The 25,622-nt window shown below is 33.4% G+C and overlaps 1 long non-coding RNA gene across 1 annotated transcript; it reads left to right on the top strand.

Moving 5' to 3' along the window:
* The first annotated feature begins 324 nt into the window (after positions 1-324).
* On the top strand, positions 325-24,887 carry LOC149782979 (uncharacterized). The gene is made up of 2 exons (XR_016414636.1): positions 325-423; positions 23,233-24,887. It is a non-coding gene; the product is annotated as an uncharacterized LOC149782979 (long non-coding RNA).
* The last annotated feature ends 735 nt before the right edge of the window (positions 24,888-25,622 follow it).

Here is a 25,622-nt window from a genome sequence, read left to right as displayed (position 1 = left end):
GTAACATATCAATATTATCCGACAAGTGCTTGTCTCTAATTTGATATAGTATAATGGACAAATTGAATGTCATTAATACAGCCTAAAATTACTTATTATGTGGATATATTATAGTTAACAGGTAAGTGCAATAACAAACTCTCAACGATCTTCTATATGTAATTGATTATTCTTGTACAAGGTACTAACATATTTACTGCAACCTGAGTTGCTGTATTTCATAACATGGAATGTCAAGACAGAGATATATCTCACGTAGCACCACCCTTTAGCTTTCCATAGATTTACTAAATCTTAATTCGCCCACACTTCCATGTACGTAGTTGGAGAGCAAACAAATTATTACTTTTTTGGGTTTTCTTCTGAGTTAAGGACCCAGCACTCGATACGGAAATCCGTTGCATGTCATGACAAAACTGCTTGGTAAGTGTATATTGCTAACGAGAGTGATGCAAGCTTTAGACATGTCAGGGATTTTGGATCGTGGTCAAATAAGCAAGGCATGAAGGGTGTTAAATAAGATCACCCTTAGCAATAATATATTACCTACTTAAAACGAATTTACACGTTTTATGACAAACTTATCAATACCAATGACGAAACAACATAACTGTGTTTACCTTTCATTTTTAGTGACAGTGAAATGCCTTCACGGGAACTGCATGTGTTAAATAATACTAGTGTTTCATCTGAAAGCTTGTTTGGGAAGTGTATTTTCGTATAATATCGTGCTACGTAGGATCGCAGAGATCCCAAGATCATATCTGTTTCTAATGACTTTTGAGGTAAAGAGAGGTAAAAAAAACCAGTGCATGATACTTATTGATGCTAAATGACATATTCCATCATACATTTATGTTTTATTAAATTCTGTTTTGGATTGTTCGAACACTTATCCTGCTTACTTACTGCAGTCATGTCCTTGTTATGATATAACATGTTTAGTTTGGAATAAAATTGTTCAATGTAAGTTGAATAATCACTAAAATATTCAAACGTAACGAAAAAGTCCCCCTTAATTAAAGCTTTGCATTGAATTTCATTATTAAATGTATGGAGGAACACATTATCATAACAAGCTCATGTAACGTAATTAAAATGAATTGCACCTTTCTCATCTTCGGCATGGAAGAGTTTCTTCCGTTCTGCGTGACGTATCTGAAATCTAATTATCAAACGGCATTTATGTCATTTTTACTCATTATCCATTACGATTACACGAATGATCAGTGTTCAGTGTCCGTAACAGATTTTATAGCAAGGATCCAATAATTGTTAATAATAATATTAATAATAATAATAATAATAATAATAATAATAATAATATCTGAAATGATCTTAACCGTTGGTCGGAGATAGGAAACATTAGTCAATGTACAGCTGTAATATTATTTTTTTCATACAGTTTAAGTTAGCTGAAATGAAATCTATATACAATCCTAACATGGTTCAACCAATATGACATAATCAGACATGTTTAATTAAAAGATTGCATATGTTGTTGCTATAATGGATTGATATATAGTCAGTTTAATAGCATATACAGTTTTTATGTACAAAATTAAGTAGAATATATGAGAAAAGGAATATACAAAGCCTTCTTTTTCTGATTCTCCAAACAATATTACTGCATTATCTTCATCGAGCCACTCGATGAATCTCCCTTTGTTTGAATGAGTAATGTACAAAGAAGATTTCTGACTTTCCTGTTAAGAATATCCACTTTCCAATAAAGAAAATGTAACAAGTAGTCAACAAACATTTCAAAGTATTAGAATCGTCGCAGGACTTAATACACCTTATACCATCAATGAATTAATACTATTTTACCGCTTAGGAATTTATGAACGCACTCTAATATACTATAGATTAATTACAATCACACCATCTAACAAATGTGGTCTGAAAAACAATGATAATACTGAATTGGAAAAGCGTGCAAAATATAAACTTTTTGATCTCTCTCTCTCTCTCTCTCTCTCTCTCTCTCTCTCTCTCTCTCTATATATATATATATATATATATATATATATATATATATATATATATATATATATATATATATATATATATATATATATACCGAAATGTCGGCTAATTCTGCTAGTCGGGTAATTCTGCGCATCGATACGTCATTTTTGTAAACATTGGATCAGGTGCTATTTTAGGTCAGAACGATTGTATTTTAATTAAGAAAAGTGATATTCATAAAGTGTACAAGAATATCCCACATTTCGGCTCGAAAGGTATATGAAAATATGATTTCTAAATATCCACATGAAGACCCACTCCATGACCTTCTTAAATCTGTAACCCAGACAATCCTGTTTACAATGTATCTTTTAGAATTATACAAAGAAATCCATTATATAAAAGATGGAAATGTATACCTTAATTTTTTTTGCATATTAATCCAAGTTTCCAATTTTGCAAGAAGTTGTCCCACAAATATGATATCGTCTCTTGCCCAGCATGTCAACTTGCCGCTTGAACGGCATTCTCAGGAAATTTCTCGGCGTATAGTCTGTTTCTAAAGTCTTTAGTAATTCTCCCCATAAACAAGACGCTGTAAACACATTACATCCTATTCATTGTTGTTTCTCTTCCGAATAATAGCTTATTTTTTTTATTAATCGTTGAACTTTACTTATTTTTTTTTTACAAGATCGGTTTAGTTTGCTTTATTTCTCTAGCCATTTATTGATATTGTTACGTTGAATTTTGTAAAACTAGCTATAAACCTGACTAATTACTCGACTAAAATGCTGACATAAGCAGTCAAAAGTCATGTATTTCATTTCTATAGCCCGATGGATACACATTACATCTTTTCAAAGCTGTGCGCAGAATAGGCAGACATATCGCAAGTCATGAAAACACGGGGGTGGTATCCCGTATGTCCAAAATTAATATTATTTTGAACATAATATCCTGGTGACAAATTTGCATCTTTTCAAAAGGTAAGCATTGCAGTATTTTGTTTTGTCCATCGGTCGAATTCGGTAAACGTTTCGTTTCAGTATTGGAGACGGAAACATTAGGTGCGCAGTAATGCCCGACAGCATTGTATATAATAATAATAATAATAATAATAATAATAATAGTGTTTATTTGTAATATAGGCCACTGGCCCATTATACTTATCCATACATCATGAGGTACAAAAAGATGTTACAGTGCGTAACAAAAGAACATCGTATTTATAAGAAGTAATATACATGAAAGTAATAATTATTGATTTTTTCGGATAGGTGTGATACAAGTATATAGTACACAGTAATCAAACGAACAGATGCAAGGTAACCCTAAAACTTGTGAGGAGCAGGATTTGTGATATTGACCTAGTCTTTTAGACACACACACACACACACACACACACACACTTATTTATATATGGATCTTGCACAGGTGTTCATATCATATGAAATGTATAAAAGAAATATATATATACACCATGCAGAGTGGACATAGCTATTCCTGGACCTTACATTATATGAAGTGAAATTGTATGTAGAGAAGAGTATTATTCCACAGGTTATATTGCTTTTTTATTCGTTCCGTAATGATATGTCTGCGGTTTACTGCAACCATGGCCTTGCTTGTACGCACCCCAACCCCATCCACCAATAAAAGATTGAACATCGTCGTAGATTTGAGCATTGGAGACTCACTCGCATGGCAACTGAGGTAGTACTCTCATCTAAGTATACATTCACTCCGGATGCCAATGATATAAATAAATGCATTTAGAGATTAATAAAGATATTGACAAATATATGCCATACAGGCTGGTGAATTCAAACCAGGATCAGTAGCAACAGTACTAAAATAGAAGTAATATCAGCAGCAGAAATGGTATTAGTCGTAGTAGTCGTGGTATTATTATTAGCAGTAGTGGTAGTGCTAGTAATGGTAGTAGTAGTAGTTGTTGTTGTTGTTGTTGTTGTTGTTCTGGGGTTTAACGCCATTTTCAGCACAAGATAGGCCATATATGGCGGCCAGTATAACTGGTGGAGGAAGAACCCTGGAAAACCCAGGAAAGAACCACCGACCCACGAGAAGCTACTGGCAGGCTCTCCCACGTACCCATGCTAGCCGAGCCTTGGACTCGAACATACGCAGACAGAGGTGAGATGGCAGTGATCCGGAACGGTGAGCGCTTTAGACCACTCGGCCACTCGGGGCCCCAGTAGTAGTAGTAGTAGTGGCATTATTAGCATTATTAGTAATAGAATTAGTAGCAGTAGTGGTGGTTTTATTATTAGCTGTAGTGATAGTAGTAGTAGTAATAGTAGCAGTAGTAATAGTGAAACCAGTAATAGCAGCGGCAGCAAGAATATTAATAGAAGAAAGAGTGATAGAAGAAGTAGTTGTAGTAGAAATAGTAGAAGTAGCAGTAATGGTAGCAAAAGTTTTAGTAGTTGAAGTAGCAATAGTAGAAGTAGAAAGATTATCGATAACAGTAGAAATAACAATAACAGTAGTCGTGCCAATGAGTATTAAAAAAAGAAGTAGCAGTAGATATAAGAGTATTATCAGCACAAGTAACACAAGTAGCAATAGTAGCAAAAATCTTAATAGTAGTTGCAGCAGCAAGAGTATTATTAGTAGAACTACCAGCAGCAATAGAAACAAGAGTATTAATACCAGTAGCAACAGAAACAAGAGTATTAATAGCAGTAGCAACATAAACAAGAGTATTAATAGCAGTAGCAACATAAACAAGAGTATTAATAGTAGTAGCAACAGAAACAAGAGTATTAATACCAGTAGCAACATAAACAAGAATATTAATACCAGTAGCAACGTAAACAAGAGTATTAATACCAGTAGCAACATAAACAAGAGTATTAATACCAATTGCAACAGAAACAAGAGTATTAATACCAGTAGCAACATAAACAAGGGTACTAATACCAGTTGCAACATAAACAAGAGTATTAATACCAGCAGAAACATAAACAAGATTATTAATACCAGTAGCAACATAAACAAGCGTATTAATACAGTATCAACAGAAACAAGATTATTAATACCAGTAGCAACATAAACAAGAGTATTAATACCAGTAGCAACATAAACAAGAGTATTAATACCAGTAGCAACAGAAACAAGAGTATTAATACCAGTAACAACATAAACAAGAGTATTAATACCAGTAGCAACATAGACAAGAGTATTAATACCAGTAGCAACATAGACAAGAGTATTAATACCAGTAGCAACATAAACAAGAGTAATAATACTAGTAGTACCATAAACAAGAGTATTAATACCAGTAGCAACAGAAAAGAGTATTAAAACCAGTAGCAATATAAACAAGAGTATTAATACCAGTAGCAACAGAAACAAGAGTATTAATAGCAGTAGCAATATAAACAAGAGTATTAATAGCAGTAGCAACATAAACAAGAGTATTAATATCAGTAGCAACAGAAACAATAGTATTAATACCAGTAGCAACATAAACAAGAGTATTAATACCAGTAGCAACATAAACAAGAGTATTAATACCAGTAGCAGCATAAACAAAATTATTAATACCAGTAGCAACATAAACAAGAGTATTAATACCAGTAGCAACATAAACAAAAGTATTTTTACCAGTAGCAACATAAACAAGAGTATTAATACCAGTAGCAACAGAAAAGAGTATTAATACCAGTAGCAACATAAACAAGAGTATTAATACATGCAGCAACATAAACAAGAGTATTAATACCAGTAGCAACATAAACAAGAGTATTAATACCAGTAGCAACATAAACAAGAGTATTAATTCCTGCAGCACCATAAACATGAGTATTAATAGCAGTAGCAACATAAACAAGAGTGTTAATAACAGTAGCAACATAAACAAGATTATTAATACCAATAGCAACATAAAACAAGAGTATTGATACAAGTAGCAAAAGAGCAAGAGTATTTATACCAGTAGCAATAGGAACAAGAGTAGTAATACCAGTAGTTAGCAAGAATGTTATTGGTAGTTGTAGTAGCAGCAGTAGTAGTAAGATAAACGGCCCCGCTAGACATATTCCTTTTAGCTTATATAGTTGTGACTGTTCAGAAAAGTTATTTGCGATTTGTTTCAAATGACAAAATTGGTGTAAGGGTTGGGGCGATGATCGTGGAGTAGAACAGTGGATTTATTATGAATAGTATTACTTACCTCTTAATAGTGAAAAGAAAAGATTACATAGATGTACAAAATGCGTTTGTCCTCCAGATGCAATATCTGGCAATTAAATGAATAGTCAATGGATAGACATTTCATCCATAGTATGGGTCATACCATATTATGGGTCATACAGTTGTATTATTAAAATATAAGCATACAGATCGGAAGCTACGTGGCTTTGTACTAATTGCATACCATGTAAAACTATACAGATCTGGGTATTCTGTTTCTTTGTATAAATGCATTCGATTGTTACAGTACAAAGCAATGATAATCCGGAATTCCTTAAAAAGAAGTTTTATTATGCAAATTTACATTTTTACACAGCCAGAAAGTTGAGAATAGAGGTCACTATCAGTTTTGGATGCCTCGGGGAAAATTGTTAACAACTACATCCTATTAACAAAAGCTTTCGATGTATAAGGGTCTTTTGAATTCAATTCATGGCCTCAAGAAGCATTCATCGATGGGTATATTTGTCAAGCATGAGTAAACTGTAGAAAAAACCCTTAAGCTGCGTCTTTTAACGAATGGTTTCTGGGTGTTAATATATATATATATATATATATATATATATATATATATATATATATATATATATATATATATATATATATATATATATATATATATATATATATATATATATATATATATATATATATATATATATATATATATATAGAACAGTGGATTTGCTATGAAGAGCATTACTTACATCAGAATTGTGTTCCTGCAGCAATTGTGTCAGATTACGAACTCGAGTAGTAATCCAACTAGCCCATATTCAGTACACCTAACAGCAGGATAATTCTTTGGGACAAATCAAGAGTTGCAATCAATTTGTCGATTTATGGCCAAATGTATTTAAACGAATAGACCTGTGTTAGACCTACCTATCTGCAATACATTTTTTAAAAGAACAAAAAACCAGGACATGCACTTTTATCCCGTATTTAGTCTCTAAATGATCGTTTTGTCTATGGCTCTGAAAATATTATTACTTTAAGGAACATGTGCTTTTATGATAAACGTATGTATGTGTGTGTGTGCTTGTGTGTGTGTGTGTGTGTGTGTGTGTGAGAGAGAGAGAGAGAGAGAGAGAGAGAGAGAGAGAGAGAGAGATGAGTTAGGTATTAGATTAATAACGAAGATCATAATACAAGTCAATATTTCACGTGCCTGGTGCTTCCTTTTGTATCGAATAAGACGTAATATTGAATGTATTTATACAACATAATTTGGTAACTGCAGTTATCCTTTTATAATTCGCTAAATTGTAAAAAAATATAAAACATTTCTATTTCTGTTTTGTTTTCTTGTAAAAGAACAAATTTGTACCACGAGCTGAATGTGTTAGTAGTATTTTAACAGTAATTATCGGTCTGCAAAAATGACGTATTGTGCTCGTGTGCTGATAATTTAAAATCAGAATATGAACGTTATAAAATAATGACGGCTTTGTTTCGCTTAAGTCATGGTTTTACTCGCCTGTGAAATATAAATATTACCTCCCCGCCCTCACATCACCACCACAACACACACACACACGATCCCTTCACCAGGGCTGGATTAAGGTCCTTGTAGGCCCCAATGACTTCTTTAATAAAACGATTGATATTGACTTGACTTTGTATATACACTCTTCAGTAACATGGTGTTTTCGTAAGCTCAAGACACAGTGCCTACACTGCCTATGTGGATAATACGGTCCTGCCATCCTCCGACCTTAGGTTTTCGCGTCGGCCAATATTATATTTCTCATCTAACTAGAGCAAACTCAAGGAAAGCCCATATTTATATATTATTGTTCTTGATCCATGTTTATTTCTGTTAATCAAACAATAGCGGTACTCATATCAGATTAACGTTACAACCTCCATCTTGTCATTAACAAGGGAGAACACTCCTATGTGAAGAATATCATATAAAATATCATATTTTTACATTTTGACCGTTATAGAAAAAAATGACAGAAATTCAAAAGGAAAACTAGACAATGTGTGTATCTATTTTCATGACCCTGTAATACACTTCATTTTGTTTTCAATCTGCCTCGCTTTCTAACAATATACTTAACATGAATCATGAAGACCTACGTAATTTTATGGTGGGGGAGGGATTTTTCGTCGTCTTATAAATTTAGATAAATTATATGACTAGGCAATATGTTGAAAGTCTCGTTCATCATTTATTATATGTTCCGTAGCGAACAGAAAGTATGTAAAACTCACCAATTGTGTTTTTTTGTGTATTATTATTATTATTAGTAGTAGTAGTAGTAGTAGTAGTAGTAGTAGTAGTACTAGTAGTAGTAGTAGTAATAGTAGTAGCAGTAGTAGTAGTAGTAGTAGTAGTAGTAATAGTAGTTCAACCCTTGCACAACCTCGATATTACATTATTTGCTTGGTCTATTTCACTTGAGATCGGGAAACGTTGCCTTTGATCTCAGTGACATACGGTTACATCTTTGCATGTTCCAGAAGTGGGACTTTAAGTGGTAGGCCTGGTTTAAATGGTTATTTCGAGCTTCTTTGTGCTTTCGTCTAGTTTGTGTGGTATTGTATCATTCTTGTTGTCCCTAGTCCAATTATTTCTATGATTTATGTCATGTTCCTTTTCTTGTCAACTAGTATTATGTCGGACCTCATGTGCTGTGTCACGTGATTGGTCCCCGTGTTGAAATTCAACAGCAGTTCGACTTTGCTGTTTTTAACAACGTTCTTTGTCTTGTGATCATACCAATTGTTTGAGCACGCCAGGCCGAGCTACCAATGGACGGTTAGAAACGATTTTGATCGTGGCTATTTCTATACTCCCACTCGACTCTCTTGCTACACTCAATGTTTACTCACCCGTTGTTCTTCTTCTTTGCGTGCTACATAGGTCATACCCCACTCTCTGTCTACCAGTACCAAGTTTGGTATCCTGCGTTGTATCATGTGGTTGACCGGGATGTTGAAATTCCGCAGGATGTCCTCCATTTTCCCAACAGGTAATTTATCTGTCCGGTGATCGTACCAAGTTTTAGTGTACGAGGCTGCCTGTGTATGGGTTCGGCTAGATCTTGGTGTAGAACTTTTTACGAGCTTTGGGCTAGCTTATTACGTTCATTTATTGGGTATTTGTACCATCCCTCTTCCTGCACATAATGTAAAATGGTTAGACGTGTTGATTTTATATGGCCGGTTTCGTCTTGTGTACCATGAGTGACTGGCCATGTACTGTCATTATCAGTCCTTCTGTCTCCTTAGCTCTTCCTAAAGCAGCAGTTTGCATGTATTCTCAACACCATATTATTCGGCGTATAAACTGCCTATGGATTGCCTTTTCTATACTGCCATCTAGACTAGTAGTCATTACAGCAATGAGACGCGGTAGCCCAGTTGGTTTCATGTTCGGACTCGTAATCCAAAGGTCTTTGGTTCGATATCCACATACCTAAGCCCGCGTAGACTATCTCGGTTTGTCCTTTGGAAGGCGCCTGGTTCCCATTTCCTCGGCATTATATGGCCAATACTAAATTTTATATGCGTTTAAAAACTAAAAGAAAAAAAACAAATTATAAAATTATATAGATCGTTCTTGTTGAGAAAACCTTCCTTGACTAAGCTTATGAATCTTCATCATCGTTCCCTAGCAAAGTTTCCAAGACTTGTCTTTTCAAAGTTACCACAGTCTTCCACATTTATCAGGCCTCTTCATTCGGTGAACCATTTACTGATAGCCTTTCTTCTATCAACTCTGCAGGGCACTGTGGACGAAGATTATCTTTCTAGTCTTTCTATCCAAATTATGTAACTCTTCCTTGGACAAATGCACAATGACAGATGCATACTTCTACTGCCTAGTTATTAACAGCCTCGTCTGTGTCGCCTACATTTAATTTTAAGCTTTGTAATTTCCCCATCCTTCGAAAGTACTCTTCTCTGATCTGACCAAAGTATCCTTTTCTGGTCTTACGTTTCATCGCATCAATAATTTCTAGATGTTTGTAATCTTCATCCTCCACGTGTTTTTTTCACACCTAAGTTGTCTGGGAGCTTGATTATTTATGCTCTTTCTCTTTTCCTTGTTTGCCACCATAGAGACTGGTTGCTGTTATTATTATTATTATTATTATTATTATTATTATTATTATTATTATTACTATTATTGTTATTATTATTATTATGAACGAAAAAACAATAATGTTAAACTATAACTGCTCAATGGGTATTTGGTGTATTTTATGTGGCCAATGGGTATTTGGTGTATTTTATGTGGCCATAGTGTTACAAACCCTGACCAAGATCAACATATTTACCACTTCTTGTTAAGCTTAATAATAATTTTCTTAATAAGCTCATACAGATAGAGAATAATGTAGCTATTATTAGTTGTTAACATAAATTAAATAATAAAAAGGTCAATCAGGTCAAGCAGAAATCAACTCAATTTTGGACAAGGTAAAGTCCAGTAAACAATGTTACATTACAATAGCATATAGTGAAATATTTTTATATATAAAACTAACAGACAAACAATTAAACTAAATATGCATAACTATTCCCCTCATAAAAAAAGAAAGATTTATACAATAAAGCTTTCTTTTTACTATAAGTCAAATATACATGTAGTAAAAACATAACACAAAGTATACATGAACCAATATATTTGTATGCACGTGAAAGTGCATCTGCTATTAAATTGTCTTTTCCCTTGATGTGCCTGATGTCAAGATTATATTCTAGTAACAACAAACTCGACCTTAATAATTTCTGATTTTTGTTTTTCATATTGCTGATGGAAGTAAGGGGGTTGTGATAACTAAACAAAATAATGAAAAAAGAGATGAACTAATGTAAACGTCAGTGTTGTTATGTGAATATCAAAGCCAAACAGTCCTTCTTGATTGTGTAATAATTTCTCTGGTGCTTATATAATTTCTTAGAAAAATAGCACACTGGATGATCAACACCATTTTTATCTTCTTGAACTAATACTACTCAAACCCCCACATCACTTGCATTAAGAAACGGTTTAAATGAGTGACTGAAATTTTGAGCTGTAAGAACCGGTGAGCTTTTAAGTACGGCTTTTAACTTATTAAAAGCATCCTGACATTTTTCAGTCCAATATAACTGAGTTTTCGTGCTCAACAGGATTGTCAGGGTTTCAGCAAATATAGAAAAATTGGAACAAAATTTCAGATAGTATCCAGCCATACCCAAAAATCGCATCAATTGCTTTTTACTGATATGCATAGGGAATTCATAGATAGCCTTGACTTTAACATCTATAGGTTTAATTTGTCCATGTCTCACGATATGTCCTACAAATGTTTCACAAGCACGGCAAAACTCACTTTTGGATAAATTGTCAAATTACTATCAGTGAATCTGTCAAAGAATTTTCGAATTGTCGCTAAATGTTCTGTCCAGGTGTCGTTGTAGATGATGACATCATCGATGTAATCATCACAAATATCTAGACCAGATATAATCATGTTCATTAAATGTTGAACAGCACTTGGCGAGCGTTTCATCTCAAAATGCATCACTTTATATTGAAAAAATTCATCTGGAGCCACGAATGCCGAAATTTCCTTTGCCCTTTTCGTTAGTGAAACTTGCCAAAATCCTTTGAGAAGGTCAAATTTGGTGACATACTTAGCATTTCCAAATTTTTCAATGTAGCCATTGATTCTTGATTATGGAAATGAATCTGTTTTAGTCACACTGTTCACCTTTCCAAAAATCAGTGCACATGTGGAAAGTATTATCTGGTTTCGAAACAAGTATACATGGTGAACTCCAGTCACGTTTACTCGGCTTTATGAAATAATTCTTCAGCAAATAATGTATTTCTTTTTTCAAGCATTCCTGTTTGAGAGGGTTCATCCTGTAACGGTGTTGTTTCACAGGTGTGGAATTTACAATTTCAACGTCATGGTAGATTTTGTTTGTTCTTGTAGGAACATCTGGAAATAAGTGCTCATATTCAAGTAATAACTGTTTAAGTTAATTCCTTTCTTGCTGTTGTAAATGTGAAAGTTTCTGCTCCAGATTATTCATTATTTCTGAATTCCGAAGATTTGTTACTCCAAAATTAGTACATCGATTGCATTCCTTCGCTTAAATCCTCACTGAGTGGGACAGGTGCAACTAAATTAATTGCATGATTAGCCTGCCTATCTGGTACTCCTTTAATTCATTTACATCCCAGGACTAGTATTATTAGACTTTAGTTCATTCATTTTCTTCTTAATTTTGTAAGGGCCGTAATACACAATCTGAAGAAAAGTTTGAAGAACGAGAGACAGAACTCTATCACCAGACTCAGAAGGTCTCTCCACTGTCGAACCGTAATTTCACTTTTGACTTGAATTGCTGAATGCCAAATTCAAGCATAACTGGCTGGAAAATGCCAGACATAAAATTTGACCCTTGATTAGATCGGACAGTCCAAACTGAGTATAAAAAAACTTTATCAAAGCCTTTACTATTGTTTTAATTTTAATATTCCTCAAAGGAATTGACTCTGGGAATCTCGTTGACGTACACATTATGGTCAACAAGTATTGTTTACCTGACCTGGTCATGGGTAAGGAACCGACACAATCTACAATTATTCTGCTAAATGGTTCATAATATGCAGTAATAGAATGCTGAAAAATGAGCTTTAGTTATCTTCTCATTGGGTTTTCATACCATTTGACAAGTATGACAAGATTTGCAGTATTTGCCAACATCAGTTTTAGTTTTTGGCCAACAGAAGTGATTCAAGATCTTGTGATAAGTCTTATCAATCGCTAAAAGACCAGCAACAGAAGTTTCATGGGCCAGACTATGAACTTCCTGTCTGTACGATTTTGGAACTACAATTCGATAGTTCACTGACCATTCGTCACCAGCAGGAACCTCGGGAGGTCTCAATTTTCTCATAAGAATCCCATTTTTAATGAAATAACAAACAGGTACTTCTGTGGCTTCATTTTCACTAATGGCCCTTTGAGATAAATTTACACAATGGAGAGGAACATTAACAAAGCCGTACTCTACTCCCTCAATAAGAACACTCTCATTGGATGAAGGCTTCTCTTAAAAGTTTGATAGCTATAAGACTAGCCGAATCACCCATAAGTGATATACAATGGTTCATAATTCTTCATAATAAAATCAGACTTGGGTTTATTAGACCCAACAAATGTATTGTTTCAATACATGACCGTGACCTTGACATCTTAGAGATAAGAGCATTTGGAATAGGTCTGTCTTGATTGTGCTGCTTATTTTTCAATTGGTAGCTATCAGAAATAATGTGTCCTTTCTTCTTGCAATATGGACACGTAGAGAAAGATAAGGATTTCTGATCAGTCTTATCAGAAACTTCATTTCTAAAAGTTGTTCCAGATTGAAATTTAGAAGGGCTCATATTAGGCTGAACTGATTTTTTTTTTACCCAGACGACGGCTGAATGGAAGACTTACGTACAAAACAAACCTTATGAGCTAAGGAATACTCGTCAGCAGTACGAGCAGCATTTTATAAGATTTCGACCTTATGCTCATGAAGATAAGTCTTAATGTCACTATGTACACAGATCTTAATCTCTTCAAGTAATACGAGTTGTCTTAAATTTTCATAATCCTTATTAACCTTTTTAGAAGAGCACCACCTATCAAATTGCCGTGCTTTTTCCCTTTACAAATTTTTATATAGGTCTGGTCAGTTGATGTTCTAGACTTCCTAAAACCTTGTATATAAGCCTCGTGTACCAACTCATAACCCTTTAAGATAAAGTTTTTAACCACATCATATTTAGCACTCTGCTGTAGTGACAGTGAAATGTAAATATCACGAGCTTTACCAGCATGTACACATTGTAATAACAGAGACCAGTACTCCTTTGGCCACGTCAAAAGTTCAGCAATTTTCTAAAAATTAAAAAATATTGATCTTTTTCTTTTTCCAGAAAAGGGGGTGCTAATTTGATGATTTAAAACATCAAAACTTGAATTTGTATGTAAAGTGGGAATGTGCTTTTCACTTGCCAGCTCTAATTCTCTTAATCTAAATTGAAATTCTTTCTTCCTTTTCTTTTTGCATTTCCAGTTGCATCTGTCTCTTTCTCTCCTCTTTCTCCGATTGCATTTTTTCTTCTTTCTGTTACTGCATTTTTTCTTCTCTCTCCTCTTTCTCCAACATCATTTTCCTCTCTCTTACCTCCTTATCTAAGTGCATTTATTTCTCCTCTTTCTCCAACAGCATTTTCCTCTCTCTTTCCTCCTTATCTAGTTGCATTTGCATTTGTTTATCCTCTTTATCTTTCTGAAGGTTAAGCTTTCTTAGTGTTCCATCTTGTATTTTAAATTTAATTGCTTTACGTTTATGATACAGTCTGATACAGACTTACTAATCAAAACCAAAGCACTTTTATCCAAAAACATTCTTTTCCATCAAATATTGGACCCAAAGATTTTTTTATTTCTTGATTCGTTAAAGAAGCTTTTGCCTCAGAAAGATATTTTCTGGCAAATTGAGGCAATTCATATTTTTTGTAAAGAAGTCTAACTGCTCCTGTGTAGGATTTGAAAAAAAGATCTCCACTTTTGATGACATTATAAAAAGCTTACTCATTTCACTAAAGATTTCTAAAATTGAAATAATATCTGGGATTTAAAAAATTCCGAAACTAGGGGAATTTAATTTTCAAAAACAAAGGTTTTGGAAATATTTTAGCAAACTTCGTATTCCAAGAACGAGCGCCAAATTTTCTATTACGAGTCTATGCTCTTAAAATAAGTAACCGAAAAGTGTGAAGACATCAAGCTTTGTAAAATTTAATAAATAATTTGTTTCCCGTGAATACAAAGTGAAAAATGAGAAGAAAAATAAGAAATTACGTTATTGCGAATTAAATCCAAAAATATTCTAAGAATTAAAGACACAAGTTCTACTAATAAATAGTCCTGAATTAAACTTCGTTCGTGTCCCGAAGAGATCCAAAATTGAAGGCGATGATGTGTCTTTTACAGCCTACTCTATGTCCTGATGTTCCAATAGTCTCTTGTCGAATCATAGAAATTTTATTCCAGGTTTGAATTCAGTATAAATTCTAATGAATGTATTTATACAAGAATTCTATCAGAGCACTTTTTCCAGAGAAAATAATCACTTGAATTCAATAATTTGAAGAAATTAAATTCACCCCAAACTGGTCACAACATATTACAACTTAAAGTGCTAGCTGTTAAAGCACTACTGGTAAAATCCTCACAGTGACAAGATAATATAGTTCTCTGTCTGACCTCAGGTCACATTAGTATTTTCTAAAAACAACCATTACCTAACGGGAAAAATGTCCTAGAATGGTATAAATACCCTTGTTTACTTACAGCACAATAGCCTATAAAATTCACTTGGGAATATCCAAAACCCTGACCCTGATCAGCATATCTACCACTTCTTGTTAATCTTAATAATAATTCTCACAATAAGCTCATAAAGATAGAGAATAATGAAGCTATTATTAGTTGTTTACATAAACGACAGTTATATAAGTCAACAAGGTCAAGAAGAAATCAACTTAATTTCGGACAAGATCAAGTCAAGTAAACAATGTTACATTAAAATAGCATATATTGAAATTTTAAAAAAATGAAACTAACAGACAAAACAATTAAATTAAATATACATTACAACAGAGATTTCATTCAAACAAGACGAATAAGATAAATTGTGGTCATTGACAAGAAAAGTAGAAGACATTCACCATTTCAATGAGAAAATGTCGCGTCTTCATACTTTATCCCTCTGATGCATAGTCTGAAAGGTCCATTTCAGTTTTATGAACGCTATATCACGCCTGGGCATAAGAGAGTTTGGTGACCATGTTGGGATGACTAATCAAGGACTGGGTATTTTTTTGGCCATTAAGTACAATAATGTTTCCATATGCCTGGATTAACTTTGAGAATTATGCATGCAAGTTTTCTCCGATTCGGAGCTTTCTTAGCTTTCTTCCAATTTTTGCTTCAAAGAACACAGTCCAATCTGACTTGTAAAGGCACATTTAATATTAAATTAGCTTTGTAAATAGTTTTAGTTTTATGTCCCCAACTTTTATTTTTAACCGAGTACTAGTAAGCAAAGTAATTGAAATTTGAAATAAAAAAGCTTTGCAATCATGATATTCTGAATTCCAAATGTTTTGGTTTATTATTTGAAACCATTTCATCACATTACAGCAGACATCGTGCGATATGACTAAAATTGTTAAAGCTGCATTGAAAATCCAAATCACACACACACACACACACACACACACACACACACACACATTACTATGGCTATATCCTGACATTAATATTTTATTAGGATTATGTTTGACTATTGTGGATCTTACATTTTCTAAATTTAATACATGTAGCAGGTGCTTCGAAAATAAGAAATATATCGGATTAATAGGGCAATATCAAGGTAACGGAATAAAAACAAATTCATATTACGTAGTACAAATAAATTACGTAACACAGTGTTTCATTTGAAAACCATTTTTTTTTTAAACTGCCGCTCGCTACTGGAGTTAATGTAGTAAGTTCTATGTACAAGAATTTTAAAAAGTACATTCCCAGACGTGCTCAGTCATAGGAAACTTAAGCACATTCTGTGCAAACATGTCTGCATGCTAATTCCTCTTTTGGAACAAGGTAATTTTCTCAAGTAGAAACGTTACATTTTGTATCTTTTCAAAGTTCAGATTACGCAGATGTTCATTAGAAACATTATCCTTGATCAGAAACTGCATATTGTATTAGTTATTTTCACGCTTCGGGTGTTAATCCTATTAATTCCATGCACAATATCGAAGACCGATTATTAAATATTCATGGGGTCGGTCTTTATCCTGTGTCATTGTTAGGAGCTGTTCTTAGCACGCTTCAATTTCATTTTACTATGTAAACGACACCGCTGATAAACAGACAGTACACTGGTTTAATTTAATTCACACTGTAAACAGATTTAACTTGTTTAAAAATCTCAGCCGTAATTATATGGTTCCCGAGATAATATGGCACAGGACTCTGTAGCATTTTGTTAAAGTTGCTGTAGAGATTAATTGTTAAATGGTGAATCCTGGTCTTGTATGTGTATGTAAGTGTGTGTGTGTGTGTGTGTGTGTGTCTGTGTGTATGAGAGGGGGGGGGGTATGGGACGGAGGTTGTACATGATGGAAAAAGCTTGTTTGCTAAACCATGACACTGCATTGCCGCCAGATTTCGATAAAATCATGATAATTATATTATAATGGTGGCAATCAAAAGCTCGATAACTTTACAATAAAACAATTTTCTTATAAAGAAATTTGACTTAATATGGCCATAAGTTACAACCCCGCATGTAAAAGCTAGTTTTGACATGGAAAGCGAATATATTTTTTTTATTGCACTCTGTTACCATACTTTTATGAGCAGACTTCATGTCTTTTTGATGAGTTTATTTAATTGTATGTTTGTACATAACTTTGTACCAGCTAATTTTTACAAATGTTACAATCATCCAGTAACTGAAAAGTAAATTGATAACTTAACAGAAAAATAACTAAAAATCTATGACTGTAACGACAGTTATTAAAAAGAAATTTTGAATGTATTATGTTGAAGTAACAATTGCTGATAATCAGGCTGATTTTAAAAGTAGCATTTAAGAAACTTATCCCTCTATGCCTTTAAGGCAATTGTCATCTATTATGTAGACCATGACAGCCGTTTGTTTGCATGTTCAAAACGCTAGTAAGGCATTTGATAGGGCCTGTCATTGGACACTATTTAAAAGCTTGCTTAATACACGTTCTACATAGTTTATACTTTGGTTAACTGGTATGGCAAACAGTTATAATATGTGCATTGGGGAAGCGTAGCATGCAGCTCCTTCCATGTAACCAATGAGGTGAGGTATAGAGGTGTTCTTTCACCTTTGTTTTTTAATTTATATAGAGACAAGTTAAATTGCAAGTTCGGTTAATAACATAGGGCTACATTGGACATCATATATGTTATTTCTTACCAGTTTCAGTTTTGCTGATGATATGTCATTGATATTTCCTTCTGTCGCATGTTTAACGAAATTATTAAAGATATATGAACATTATTCATTTGAAAATGATATTATCTAAAACATATAAAATTGGTGTCAACTGCGTTTCAATCAACTTCTTTCAAATTACTATTTTCTCTGTCTATATATCTCAACGGCCATGCTTTTACATATGTCAACAATTACATGTATTTGGGTCGTATTTATAATCCTGTTAGTCAGATGATGAACATATGACGAGACATTACATATTTTTGTGTACTCGAACACAAATGCTTCTACGTAAATGTAGAAGTTGCTCTTTCAATATAAAAATTAGATTATTCAAATCTTATTGCTACACAATTTATTGCGCTCCTCATCTGACAAACATTAGTGAATCTTTGAAAAGAAAACTAGTTATTGGTTTTAATATTAATTTTCGTTTTCCATTACGCAGTCCAAGATGGAACAGTGCCTTGCAAACAACTACGTATTCAGTTTTGAAACAGTAATGAGAAAGCATGTGTTCTCAATGATATGACGACAAGAATATCTACTAGTAAGAACTCTATCTTTAAATATTTGTGAAACTATGGCATTCGTGTTAATTCTCGGATTATAGATAGATGGAACAAATTTGTACTTTAAATGTCTTCCGTAATTTCATTCTTAACAATGCTGGACATAGTTCATTGCTGTAAATCTGTAGGTATATTTGTACATGAGATACATATGATCTTTTTTTTGAATACTTTAATTTTATATTTCTGTTTTAATTTAGACGTATGGGCTATGCAGTTTGAAATAAAGAATTCTTATCTGTCAGCTTCATAGAGTGATGTTCTGCGTGTTCACATTACATGCAGTTTTCGTCATAAGTGTATCTCGAAACTTCTGAAAGCTTTTTAGTATCTGAGCAATAATTCTACCAAGACTGCTATGGAATATATTCTATAGCTCAGGTGGCCTACTGGTTAGAGCCTCGGATGCGGTAGGTCGCGGGTTCAAAGTTCAAACCCCGGAAAAATCATACCAAATGCATTTTAAAATGGTACTAACAGCTGCCTCGCTACTAAGAGGTCAGTGTTATGACTGTTATTCCTGGTGTCAGAACAATGCCACTGGGTGAGACACCTTGATTCATGTCTGTGGCACGGTGCCCCAATGATATACATCGCTATAAACTGCCACACTGAAGACATCGTAGCGATATGACTGAAAAATTGTTAAAGCTACGTTGAAAATCCAAATCACACACAAACACACACATACACACAGACACACACATATATGGAATACATTCTCACAAAATTGTACTAAATGCATTTTGCATGTAATCTACCACAGAAACTCACACAAAGGAACTATTAAATTAGGATTTTACTGTGATGACTATTTTGCTGATCAATTCACTTTCAGTTGTTTTGTCACACATAATTTTTATAGTTATTTCTTTGCTATATGCTATATACGCAACCAACAATCTCGACAAGTATTTACAAGAAACCTGGGATGATACAGATCCGGTAGGCACTTGCACGGACATGGGAAATTTATAAAGCAAATTTAGTTACAATATATTCATCAGTGCACTGAGCATCTATTTTTTGAAGTAGATGGGCCTATCTAAAAGTCACGTTCTAGAATTTTTGGGCAATGTTTTATACGCACTCAAACGTGAAATGCAAAATTTCGTCGGGTCTACAAAACCTGTGTGCATATCGATAGTAGTAGAAGATATCGCGCTCAAATTAGCAAGTCTTACATGAATTCTCTTTTATTCCTCTGTTATGTAAATGTGATTTAATTTATATTTGATTTAATTTAATTGTTTGTAAATTTCAAAATCTTTTTGTTTTAAATTTCATTATATGTCAAAATAATGTAGTTTTGTTTACAGGGAACGTGATAATTTTTTAGAAAATAGTTTGACCTTGATTCTTCAGTGATACTCACCTAAAGCTGACCTAGTTCCCGACCTTGATTTCAGAAATCAGCGAGACAAGTAAACAACTTTTTATCTTTATCTATTTCTTAAAATAAAATGATTGGTTTTTATCAAGGTCATACTGGGACTACGTGCCTTTAGACGTAAATACTTCTCGAAGATTCTGGAAGGTTGACCCTCATCCGGGAATCTGTTTTGCGTCTCGAGTTACTGTACAATTTTTGTTTAGAGGTTTTTCTTAGTTTGGGCTTAAACACTTGATGTCAAGGTGTTCGTTTGTTTGTTACCAGTTTGGGAATTACATTTTACTGTTTATTCGAATTATTTGGATTCTAAAGGATTATTCTCTTTTCTGGAAAAATTTGAGTGCTCATACAGAATTCTTAGACAAAGACATTTCATTAATTCAGACACCGGATTATTGTTTGTGAATAACACAGAACTGTAGACCTTACTACAACACAAAGGATACGTCATCGCCTTCCATCTTGGATTTTTTATCGGGACTTGAGCTTGAATTCATTAGAACATTTAATTACTAGGATTTCTAAAATTTAATTCACGGATTATTCTTAGATTTTTATTTTTGGATTTGATTCTTAAAACCAAAACCGTAAGTTCTTCTTTTTTCATTTTTTATTTTTTTTCCAGGTAAATAAATTATTTGATAAATTTTGTCTAAGCTTGTTTTCACTCTTTCTTTTGTTACTGTTTATTCGAGCCTAATCACCTAATACCTCTCTGTACTGTAATTTGTGATACTTTTTTATATAAACATATTTTTATACAAAATTTCATGAATAAATTACTAACTGTACTTATTTTATAAATGAAGGACATCACTGTATCATTAAAATAAAATGAAACTTTTTACGTGTTGGATAATTTTGGGGGGTCTAGAAAAAAAATAATGCATTAGAGTAACAGGGTCAATTTTTGTTAAGCCTCTGTCAAACACTATGTGTTTTTGTGTGTTAATCTCAAGAGACTTTTGAATGCATAGGTATTATAAGCTTGGGTAACAATTTTGCATCGTCTGATACGTACGGTAAATAAAATCACCTTTTTACCTATTCAGATCATTTTGTGAAGTAAATGTCATTGCTAACTTCATTTACTTCTCGCACGGCATTGCTTGTTAGGAAAACTCTTCACGCAATGGTCTGTGACACTTTCTTTTCCAATGATAAACTTTGAGGCACGCCTATTTTTTGTTCTGAGTGACATGTCGGGTTACATATCTTACGAGGTAACAAAATACATGGATATTCTTTAAATCGGGTGGGACACTTTAATGGTGTCTTATCTGATGACCCACTACCTCTTCAAATCTCTAACACGTTCGCTTCGTCATATATGAACAGACTGTGTCATCAGAGCGTGCTTCCCAAAGACAGATCTGCTCTATTCACCTCGACAATGCAGTCTTATATGCAACATTTGTAACGATAATGGATCTGGAGATAATTTACATATCCATGAGAGAAGTGGTTCAGATAAACATTGCTCTGTACCAACACTTATATTCATTGATTATCAAGTAATTATCAAGTAATAATCTTAACCGTTAAAAATTGAGACAGAAATAACAAAATATTCTTTCAAATAAAATAAGATTACTTGGAAAAAGTTTGTCATTGAGATCGGTTATTCGATGAAATTACATTTTTAAATATATATCAGAACTATTATATTTTATTTTTATCTTTTGAATTACATTAACACTTTATTGAAGATAACAGCTTGTTAAAAAGCGTTGTTGTGCGTGTGATACTATTTTTAACTTACATGCAGTGTTCGGAAGCATCTTTGTAAACTTAGAGGTTCTTTTTACTGTTTGTATATTGATTTGTCTAAAGCATTCAAGCGCATTTTGCACGGAAAGTTATGGATTTATTTATTATAGAAGAGTATAATTGGATACAATTTTACGACAATTGATACGTATGTATTCTTGTTTGAAAAGTTACGTAAACTTTCCGACAAGGTTAACCAAATAGTTTGAGTGCACTGCTGGAACGAGACATGGTTATGTTCTTTGTCCAGGTCTATTTTAGTTTTTGCTCAATGCTTTCGTTATACTGAACTTGTTTCTATCTAAATTTGTTGCTTTAATTTATGCTTATTATGTATTTAATATTATGACATTTACGTTTTATTTCAACAATAAACAAAATTTCTTGAACATTTTTGTAATGAAACTGGAATGGAAATATTTTTTTTCAGAATTGCCTCAAACATAAAATTATGCCATAATTGGGGAGACTCACTGTTTACAAAGGAAGACCTAACTTGCAAGCGCTATTGATTGTCATCGATAATTGCTATGAGAAATATTCAGAAGTCTGGCAATTAATGAGCAGTTAAACAATATCTGATTTGCCTGATACATTTTGAAATGTAATTAAACAAAGTAAACAAGGGGGATGAAATATAAAAGATAGGAAATAACGGAGAGTTCTAAGAATACCAAGTATCAGTTACAAGTACATTGATCTAAATAATGATAATATTAGCTGGAAGTAAGTTTACGTCATTTTAGATAAGTTCTTTCGTGGTTTCTTTTGAAGAAAAGTAATATTTATTGCTAATGCACATATACGTAATGAAATTCTTATATGTAATCTCGGTTTATCTATAAAGCAAAAATAAAACCATACGTATGGTACGACAAAAGTAAATATGATTCAAGATTTTCATAAAATATACATATATATACATACTTCATACAGTTGTTGCTGTTTTGCTTTATCTTTGTATCGCTTTTATACAGCAAAACTAAATATGTTTGTTATTGTAATTAGAAGGAAATTATACATGGGTAGCCTTTCATACTTTAGAAAGAATCGTTTCGCATCTTTAATTGCGGTTACCTGCCATGGTATACCTTTAGCTTTTCAAAGTGTAAACGATAAATCCTTTAAGCCTCTATCGTTTCCCATTGCATAACAGGAATGGGTGTTTGACCCTTTCTATCAAACAAATATTCTACTCAAAATATCTCTATTGCCATATATTATATCATACTGTCTATATTGCAGGCATCAAGGGTTGGATGTTGTTCTACTCTGTCGATCTGTCAAATCGATTGAATAAAACTGCGTGAAAGCAAATTCTCATCACTCTGACTGTGATATTTTATAAGGAAGTCCATCATGATGGGCGTTTGTTCGTGATTGCAGGTGTATCCCGTGTAGATAGACCGACAACATGTTACTGGCTGAGTCCCGTGCTGGACATCTTAGTACACTCTGAACGTTTTTGGGATTGAAAACCAACAACAACAACATTCACTCTATTCCTTCCTCTACGCGGGATATAATATCATCGTTTGTATCTGTCTTCTGTCTACAACGGTTTTATGATCAATATTTGCATATACAGAAGAGTTATATCAACAATGATAGGGATACGTACTTTGGCTGAGACAACAAACTCGACGTTCACTATGTCAGATTCAGTTTTCTCACCCATGCGACAGAGAAATCTGCTTGTTTTGCTAACCTTACTTTTCCTGTCTCAGTCTAGTCATCTCAGACCAATCGTCTCAGTCAAGGTGTCCACGCGCTCAGAACTACTTTTAAAAAAGAAACCATTGTTGTCTTCTGCTGTGCCTGACGTAGTTGTACTAAAATCAAACAACAACAACAACAGCAACAAATATATAACAAAAATATAGTAACTTAAGTTAAATCCATGTTTGAGAACACACCTTACAAAAACATTTAGAGAGAGACAAGGACTAACGCATATGATGTCGAGCTTTTTTGGTATTATGCTTGTTCGTTCCACGCAGCACGGTCAATTATATCCTATATGCAGTCCTAGCTCAGGACAGTTTTAAATCAGCGTCATTAAATGTAGATAAAGCTACCTAACTAATTTTAAATACTTCGTGTGAAACAAAGTATATACTGTTAGCTACATTTAATGAAGCTGACCTGAAAATGACTGCTACAGATAGGATAAAATTCTCAATGCTGTGTGAAATGAACACTATAATAGGAAACACTGTTCCGTGCATATATATTTTAGACCTATACACTTCATAGCCTCCCAACTCTCTTAACAACTACGGAAAACTTAGTAACAGCCAGAAAAGTTTTATATAAAACATGCTTTTTTCTAATTTTATTAAGCATCTCCATTGTGCCCATGGTTGAATCAAAAAGATAGATACAATATTTAATGACAAATAATACACTTACCAGCCAGAAGGAATCATTTATCCGTCAGCACATAATTCCATAAGCAAATTTCACTGTAGCACTTGCCATATTTCCAGGACAGAAAAATAAATCTTCAAAGAATCCGTGAACTTGAAAGTTTAGCACATGGTTATCCGCTTGAGTCCGTTTTTGGAGGGTCTATTATTATACACAGAGGTAATTTTACAATCAATATTTAGGACAACACAAGTATGTCACACACAGTTTCACCTACTCTAAAGAAAAGAATAGTTATATACGATAGTTTCCCATGAATAATCTAAACAAAGATGTTACTCTTCGTTACAGCTTGTACCAAGTATAGCTAGAGTAGAGCTGAATAGCCAATATCGTTTTATTATTTACAATATAACTTTTCAAAATTGGAACTGATGAAAATAAAACAGTTTCTTGTAATAAATATTAATTATTTATTGTCAATTTCATATAACATCCATATATTAAATGTGATAATACGTCATTATTATGCGACGTTTTATGTTTTTATTTTTCTTTGCTCACGCGTATAAACTGTGTACTTCGGACGCAACGGTCACACCACAGCTCTCATTAACATATTTATATTAATGCGCCGCATGTAAACATTGGACGTGAACACTAGTGCAGAATTCTTTTTACTTTAAAGGTAAATATTGGGTGAAAAAAATAATCTACGTTGAGGTTTGGACCGAGACAAGGAAATCTCAGTCGTGGGTTTATATTATATGTCTGCCCACTCGGGCAAGCCTCTTGAGGAGACAAATAATATAAACCCTTGACTGAGATTTCCTTGTCTCGGCCCAAACCCCAACATAGATTCTATATTACTCGCACATCCGGTGTTACGCAAGCGTTGTTTGGTATTGTTTACAAAATATTTCTTTTTGCTATATACATATGGAAGGAACGATTTAAGGTGAAGTAATTTCAAGTAGACAGATATTTGAATTTATGCATGCGTTGAAATATCGTTGTCCTTTGTACTCAAATAGGCGGAGAAATCAGAAGCTCTCCTATTGATATATCATAAAATTATGTCATAACCTTTCCCTATCTTCATTTTGAGGTGAGAGTCATTTTTACCAATTTGTTCAATCTTCTAAATGTGACCTTATATTTGCACTATTCAACCAAGAGGGGAAATGTGTCCCTATGATTTCGTTGTTCTCCTTTATTCACAGCCAGTAACCAACAGAAAGCTTTGCTGATGTACCTATGAAAGA

This window comes from Sinohyriopsis cumingii, chromosome 15, assembly GCF_028554795.1.
Source record: "Sinohyriopsis cumingii isolate HCF-2022 chromosome 15, ASM2855479v2, whole genome shotgun sequence".
Classification (NCBI taxonomy): Eukaryota; Metazoa; Mollusca; class Bivalvia; order Unionida; family Unionidae; genus Sinohyriopsis; species Sinohyriopsis cumingii.
Note: the sequence above shows the minus strand (reverse complement) of the source record. Positions and strands in the feature narration are given on the sequence as shown.